The sequence below is a fragment of the Neofelis nebulosa genome, chromosome 4 (genome assembly GCF_028018385.1).
Source record: "Neofelis nebulosa isolate mNeoNeb1 chromosome 4, mNeoNeb1.pri, whole genome shotgun sequence".
NCBI classification, from domain to species: Eukaryota; Metazoa; Chordata; class Mammalia; order Carnivora; family Felidae; genus Neofelis; species Neofelis nebulosa.
Window position 1 is genome coordinate 146,392,253 of NC_080785.1, and position 8,791 is coordinate 146,401,043.

The window sequence follows — 8,791 nt, forward strand, 5'->3', positions numbered from 1 at the left end:
ATCTGACCTTTATTTTCATCATATATAATATGCATAATTATACAAGCTGGTGCAAGGAAGAAACCAGTAAGTGACTGACTGACTGAATATATTCACTTAGAAGATGGTCTCTTATGCAGGGAAGATATATATAGGCTCTCTGAGGGTTAGAACTTTATCTAAATTTTGCCCACCTCAGTAGTCCTGCCTGTAGCACAGTGGCAGGTACACAGGAGGCTTGCAGAAAGCATTTTTGTGTGGAATATATTAATGAATCCACGTGGAGAAAGTAGGTATTTAAAATATTATTCCTAATGAACATAGGGAATCTAAATTCCTTTCTACACCCGCACATTTGGATGTTAAGACCCAAAATCAAACCCCAATGGATTTAGCTTACTTAAACCAGTTAATTTATGTTTCCAAATGAAGTAGGATCAGAGAGACCAGAGAAATCAAGAGTCAACTTTAAAAGACAGTTGCTGATTTTCCCATTCATTGTCCCAAGTATGTCAAAGCCAGATGTCCTATAGATGTAGGTATAGGTCACAGGCTACAGCATCCATCACTTAGCCACAGAGTGTTCTGTCTCTAAGAAAAGCCCCTCACGTACTCTCTTCCTGGCTTGGACCTCACTGGCTCATCTTCAAAGCGCTCCCAAGATTCCCACCTGGCTTATATATCGGTTCACCTCATACTCCACGCCACCCATACGTTAATGGTGATTCCCCATGGTTTTTCTTAGCTGACGAGGGGCTCTGCCTCCAGGGAGCCTGAGGATGGTGTCAGGTCAAATCTCCTTTAGACTCTGGAGGGCTGATCCAAACCCAGTGGGGAATGGAACAGGTATTTGCTGTTTAAGTTGTAAAGCTGACCTTGCCTTTTGTGCTTAAATGTGAATTTCCCTAAAACAACCAAATAGTATTGTATTGTCAGAACCTTTTGAATTGCAAGTGATAAAACCCAACTCAAACTGATTTCACAAAGGATAGGTGAGGAGGGTAAAGTGGACCTCAGACACAGCTGGATCCAAGGGCTCCAACACGGTCAGGCTAATGTCTTACTTCTTCCTCCATTTCTGGGCTCTGCTTACTTCTAGGCTGTCTTCATTTTCCATGCCACTTAGGTCACATGGTACTTCCCAACCCCTCACCCAGAGACTACACTTACAGCCAACCAGGTTAGCAACCTCCGGGGAAGGTGGGTTCCCCTACTGCACTGCCGCCAAGACACGATCCCAACACCATCTCTCATTGGTCTAATCAGAGAAAAGTCATGTGACTCCATGCGTGGGTCACAGGTCCACACCTTGAGTGAGAGGGTGGAGTCATCTGACCCGGAAGAAGAATATAGGTGAGTCTTCAAGGGAGAATTAGGTGTTCTTACCCGGGGAAGGAGGAATCAATGCTGGACAGGCAAAAGCTCTGAACAGCCAGACTGATGCCCTATCTCTGGACATAATCCTTTGTCTCCTTTCTTTAGTATTGACCCTGCTTTTTTCCCTTGCTCTGTCTCCCACATACCTTATTGTGTAGCATGAATAAGCATTACACTCCTCATCATTATTGCATGCGCCTGGATATCCTGCTTTGTTGTGAGCTCTTGAGAGCAGAGACCACGGCTCATTCATTTTTGCATAGCCAATGGTTAGCATAATTCCTGGCACACAGTAGATAATTGGGGAAAGTTCACCAAAAAAGGAAGAGAAAGATGAACCACCTGGGAATCAAACCCCTGGTTGGGGGACACTGTTCAAAGATACAGACATTGGTTCATGGCCTGAGCAAAACTCTCTACCATGGACGGTGACCTTTGGAAGCAAACTGAAGAATGTACCATTATGAGGTTGCTCAGAAAAAGAAGCAATCTAATTTTGGCCTTGTGAAAACTTCATCGGGTCTCTGGCAACATGCATTGATTACAATTTTGATTTAAACATGGGTGTGTGATTTCCTGTAGGCTAATCCTCTGTAGACAAAGAGGAGAGAGCAGATACAATCTTTTCTCACTGCTCTTCTGGGAGAATGGTCTCCGCACCTTTTTTGCCTCATTTCCTTCTCTATCCCCATCTTTCATCCTTCCCACCTCCCTCTCCCCCCTCTTCTTTCCTTCCATCCCTCTCCTCTGCTTTCCTCCCTCCTTCTTGCCTCTTCTTTTCCTAGCTCTACCCTCCGCTTTTGCCCTTAGGAATCAGGGCTTGAGTTTAAATCCTGGCTATGCATCCCAAGGCAAGTGATGTCACCTCTGCAAGCTTACTTCCCCATCTGTGACATCAGGATAACAGCCCTTACTCTTCAGGTCAAGTCTGATGATATTAGGTATTGTAAAATGCTCAGCACGAACTAGAGTGACTGCTTCAGGAGGAAAGTGGGGGCAGATTCCATTTCTGTGAAGTAGTCAAGAGTGTGGAAAAGAGACTTTTGGCTACAAGTTCACCCAGTTTCAAACCAGCCTCCTCAAACAGAGGCCAAAGTGCCTCTGCTAGGCTTCCTATCAGATGACATTGTTTGGGAGCCCCAGCAATGACATGGCTACAGGGGGTGTCTCCAAAGGGTGACCCACTGGATCAGAATCAACCCCTCTCTCCTGCTGGACCCCCTTGGGACTTCCAGGGTGGCCAACTAGCACAAAGAAGAATTCCTAATGTTGAACTTGGTTCTTAAGCCTTTTAAGCCCTGTTCCAAACACACTCAGAAGCCACAGGCCCAATGACGTCACCTAAGTAGCAATAACATCCAGGATATGTTTACAAACACATTTTGGGGGTTTCCATCTCACCCATTCATTGGAGCCTTTGTTCTAGAACCTGTTAAGGTCTAGCACTTAGTAAGTGCTCAATAATTATCTGTTGGCTGTACTGGACAAAGCAACATAATCTGGCACATACAATACCAATTTGATATGAATGAATGGGTATGCCATAAATGCTTGTTGAATGAATAATTGATGACCCACAGTAGACAATCCATGCATACATTTGAATGAGAAAACAATAGAATGAATGAATGAATGAATGAATGAATACCTTATCAGTCATGCCTATGGCTATTACTTTCTGTATGTGTTAAACTGCTCTTTGATTTATTTTCTATAGCTGTTATTTACTCCTGACAAACTGACCCTAAATGTATGATTTTTTTTTAATTTTCGGTTGTTGAATTTTGAAATAGATACTGCTATCACTATGGATTGAATGCTGTTTTCAAATAGCAAAGAGATGTTTGAAAACATCCTCAAATTGAACACGCAGAACCAGGGAGGGATGGTGCTTGTGTACCCACTAATCTCTGTTATGACATATCTACATGACTGAGAGGATTTTGCTCCTGAGCTGAGAAGAACAGGGTTGTCCATGAGCAACACGTGAGTGGAGCCATCATGTTCCTGTATATACTCAGTAGATATATGTACAGGCTGGAATAGGTAAATTTAATCCTTTGCCATTATTCATTTCATGTCCCTGAATTCTGTGGTATTTCCAAGGAGTGACTGCTTTTCTTCTGGGTTAAGTAGAAATCTTTGCTTAAGTCAAAACCACTTACTTTAAATACATTCAGTGACATTGGGATCTTTTATGCCCTGGGAGTGTTTCTCATGTTTTTCAAAGTCAATGAATTGTCACTTGACCTTAATGGACACTTATAGATCACTGAATTAAGGATTAAACTGAGTAAGAAGCTTTTATCTGAAATTCGCTGATTTATTGAGACAGATTTGGGAAGTCATAACAGTGTCACTTTATTAAGCATTGAAGATTATAACAGCAAAGTATACAAAATTAAAAGGACTTGGGATTTAATTCGGCTATTTAGAATTATTTGCAGTCTCTTTTAAGGAGGTTGAGAATATTTGCACAGAAGAAAAAAAATCATATTAGAGTCGCTCCAGTTAAAATTCAGTAAGATGTGTAAGTGCTATGATCAGTCAGAACATTCTTGAAAAGTAAAAATATGCCCTCAGCTTCCTGGATGGTTTGTGCACAGCTTGATGTCAGGAAGACCAAGTAATTGACCAAATGGTGAAACTCTTGTCTTTTTTATTTCGATATTTTGCTATTATGTATGGCTTAAAATTTTTCTCCATCATTAGTTTGATATAAAAAATTATTACATAGCTGAAATTAACAAAGATGTTCATATTCTTTTTACTTATTTTTGAGACAGAGAGAGAGAGAGACAGAGAGAGAGAGAGAGAGAGAGAGAGGAAGACACAGAATCTGAAGCAGGGTCCAGGTTCTGAGATGTCAGCACAGAGCCTGATGCAGGGCTTGAACTCACAAAACACAAGATCATGACCTGAGCTGGAGTTGAACCCTTAACCGAATGAGCTACACAGGTGCCCCTAGATTTTCATATTCTTAAGGAGTTTTGAGATGCCCTGATATACTTTTCTTCTTTGGGAAAAATTTAACACACATCCAAATGTGCCCTCCTAGTAGGTGGTCATGAAAGGAAGACTCTTAAAAAAAAAAAAAAAAAAGAAAGACTCTTCATTCCTTCTTATCTAGAAAGGATAGGTTTGATCTATATTAGACTCTAGTTAGAACCAAATCTGCTCATTATCTAGATGCTGTCTAATGAGATTTTATTTTTCTTCCAGTCAGCTTCACAGCATGTCTAAGTCCGAGAAATTTGAAAAATATTATACTTTTCTAGATTCCTCTTCCAGAGAAAGGAACTTGGCTGAAGAGCTTATACCCAGGAGTGTGGCTGGATAATGCGTTGTTTGGGAGCAAAAGTAATAATGAAACTACTAAATCAGATTTCCAAATCCCAACACACAGATTTAGGCACGCAATATTGAAAATTGTGGACAATAAATAAATAAAATAAGGCAAAATAAAAATTCCAGCATTTTCTCCTCTCAGATGAGAAAGTCAACTTCTTTCTATGTTACTAAATGGAATTGTGTCCCCCCAGAAATGGTTAATGTGCATTCTAAACCCAGTATCTAGATGCCCACTGGCCCACATAGAACACGGGATGGATAACAAGATTGAGCATCTCAGCTGTCTTTTATGAGAAAATGCCAGTTAAGAGAAAACTTTTCAGAAGAAACAGTATGACAAGAAGGGAGAGTAATAGAATACTGTCTTTCTTCAGAGGAAAACTATTTCTCTTATCAGACTCCTTCCACTTAAGGTAAGCCTTGTGTGGAGGAGGCCAGAGGAAAAAGTGTGGGCACATTTAGGGAACTAGGGAGACACCTTTCAAAAAACAGTTTTCCTTTCTTTATAGGTAGATAAATTATGGTGGTTAAGCCCCTGCTATTTAGAGTCAGATTACCAGGGTTGAAGCTCTTGCTTAGCAGTTATAGGGCTATGGGTATGATCATTCATTCATTCATTCATTTATTCATTTATTCTGAGCACTTCCTCTGTGCCAATTACTAGAGGTTATAGGTCTGAACAAGACAGACAAGATCCCTGCTCTCCTGGAGCTGACATTCTAGTGAGGGGAGACAGAAAATAAATAAACATGCATGCAAAAGAAGTCAGAGAATTTTAGGTCAGGATGAAAGAAGAAAATCATACAGAGGATCATCGGCAGGGGGAGCAGGGGCTACGTTAAGTTAATATGCACGCTGAGGTGGCGACCTGCATAGTGTGAAGTACCCAGATCAGAGGAACAGCTTTTCAGGCAGAGGGAACAGCAAATGCAGAAGATGCATTCTGATGAGCCTTGCAGGCAGGTGGGGACTGGTTTTGACTTTATCCGATAAACTGGCGAGTCCTTGAAGGACTTTAAACAGGGGAATGATATCTCTGAGCTGCCCTGGTGAGAGAGACCTCACTTCCTCACCCATGCTTCAGGGATAACACAGGAGGAACACCAGACCAAACTCGTTCCAGATAATGGGGAATTCACGGGACACTGCTCCACATGAGGTCAGAATTTAAGGCGGATTGCCCAGTATGGATGCTGTGGTTCCTGATGGTAGTGGTAAATTAAGGGCGGAAGGTCAAGACTTCATAGTAAGCTGATTAACGAAGAAAGGACAAATCTTCCACAGGCCGATTGGTGTGGCTGATTCTGCCGGTATTCATGTTTAGTGCTTATGGGAGTGAATCAGAAGCTTTCAGGAGAGACTCTTTCCACTGAAAGTAAGCTTTATATGGGAGAGGCCCAAGGAGAAAGTGTGGGCACACTTGGGGAACCAGGAAGATGCCTTTTAAAAACGAGTTTTGTCTCTATAGGTAGATGAAGTGTGGTTGTTAAGTCTGTTATTTAGAGTCAGATTGCCAGGGTTCATACCCTGGGCTTTGGACACTAAAACAGCTTGAGTTTATAGAAATTGTGACCTCTTTAAACCTTTCCTTTTCTCCATATCATGCAGATAATAATAGGATTTACCTCATGAAGTAATAAGGATAAAACACATCAATGAATATAAAGAGCTCAAACAGGCGGCATCTGGTGCATAGTAAAAGCTCAAACAATGTCCCCAGCAATTGTTACTATTATTCATTAGTCATTATTATCTTATCAGCCTCATACTTATTGGATTCTATCATGCAGACACTGCAGATAATCCTATAACTGCCTCTCACATTTCTCCTCTTTTCCTGGACCCCTCCCCCACCCCTCCTGAGGCAACTTTTTTGTCTCCGGATTTTACCCAGGGCCCCCGGGACAGACATTCCTAGTGTTGAAATAATCACAACAGCTATCTACAGGGGCCTTTGGAACATCAATTGTTAGAACATCTCTAATATATTCCATTCTACAGGGGAGGAAATTGAGGCGCAGAAGGGGAAGTGACCACTCAGTCAGCGAGAGGCAGAGCTGGGATTCAGACTCAGGTTTGTTTGGCCCTGATGCCCCTTAAAATTAAAAGAAAAAAAAAAGCCGAAAGTATCCATTCAGACCCCCCCTCCTCCCACCGCCCTCCTGTAAAGCACCATTGATGATAAAAAGAAAGAGGGCTCTCAGTGAGGGGAACACAGTACAAGGAGAGCTTGAGTCAGGCCGGTGTCCAAAACTGTCCTCCAACCTCAAGGCGGTCCCTGTCCTCCGCAGCCCAGGGGCTGGTGGCATCACAATGCGACGGTATTACTTTGACTGTGGCCATGTGGTGGTGAGGAAGCCCCGACCCCCTTCCGGCCTCTTTGTTCTGTTTAGTGCTCCATCTGTGGGCCCCTCGCAGGCAGCCCGGCTGGTCTTGACTCTGAGGCGAAGGAGTAAACATCTTGGGGTGCTTTATTAGTTTATTTCAGAAGATGGAGTCTGTTTGTCCCTAGGGCCCACCCCTCTTTTATGGCCTCCAGCCCTTCTTAACAAATTCTAGTGACTGGAGAGAAAACCCCTTTCTACAGTGGATCATTAAAACACCACCATAAACCCAGGGCCATAAAATATTATTTGCTGGGCATAAAAGGGGGGTCGATTTTCCCAGAATGACAACCCAGGCGCTGCTTTCTCCCACTCTGGGGAAGGCAGCATAGGGGATGCGATCGTTCGTAAATTCCTTATCTTGAGCTCCGTTTTGGTGAAATAACCCTGTTGGGAGAGCAGCCAAAACTATTGATTTATTTGTTCCACAGAATCAAAAGCATTTTTAATGAGTGGAGCATGGTGATGCCTTGCTATTGTGCCTGCAGATGACTCAATCTGAGTGCACACACCCAAATGCACATGGGGTTTGCAAGGGGAAACAGGGAGTTCCACAAATTGGAGGTGGATTGAACAAGAACCTTTGAAGGTGGGGATGGAGAGGCATTGGTTTCCCTTCTTTCAACCGTCTGCTCACCCCCTAGGCAAGTCCACCAACACCCAGAAATGGACTGGCTCTTAGAACCGAGCCTGGTTTTCCAGAGAAGCACCCTGCGGACTGAAGGCTTAAAATGGATTTCCAGTTGGTTCCCTTTGACATCGTTCTCTGGAAATAACACTTTTATCCATTCATGCATTCGTTTGGTCATTCAACAAATATTTTTGGGCACCTACTAGGTGCCAGGCACTGTTCTGAGCACCACCGTTCTAGCCATGGAAGATACTGTTACAGAGCTTCCAGCACCCTGTGGGGTGTAGTCTCAGCACACACATCATTAGTATCTTCAGATGAAACTCACAATCCTGTATCTGAAGTCTTGGGGCCAGATCGGTGTGTCAGAAAATTTTGGAATTTTTTTGAATGATAAAATGGGGGCATATAATTATTTAATTTGTGGAAGGCCCCAGTGAAATCTGGGGAAGTACCTAATAATGCAATGCTGTTCCCATTTCTTCAGTGAAAAGTGTGGCCATTCACTGTAACTGGAATAAATCAAGATTATAAACAGTCTTGTCACATGAGGTCCAGTTCTGCTTTCTGAAGAGCAGGTATGGAGCGTCTGGGAAGTGACCCATGCTGGGTACTCCATGACCCTCACCGTTCATTCTTGCCATGTCCCTGATTTTCAAGGTCATCCATTTCCTTTTCACTGCACCCCTGCCACAGGTCCTTATATTTCTCTGTGTTTTGTTTGTGTGTTTGTGTGTTTATTTGTGTGTTTAAGAGGATTTTGAGGCACTAAAAGGCTAAATAGTTTGTGTGAGACTTGACAGCTAGAAAGTAGCCTAGGAGGGTTGCAACTTCAGAGTCTGCACTCAACCACTGCCTAACACTACTGTCCTCTAGAGGAAAGACAGCAAAGCAGGCAGTGAAAACTACCGGGGCTGTGTCTACACAAGCAAAGGCAACTGGAGAAAAGCAGGCAATAATCCAGATAATTGAGAATATAGCAAATTTTAGAAAAAGGTCTGTGTTAGATAGCCAGAGTTTCTGGACAGACTGTAGGGGTAGAACAAGTTAGTGTCCTTTCTCTTGTAGC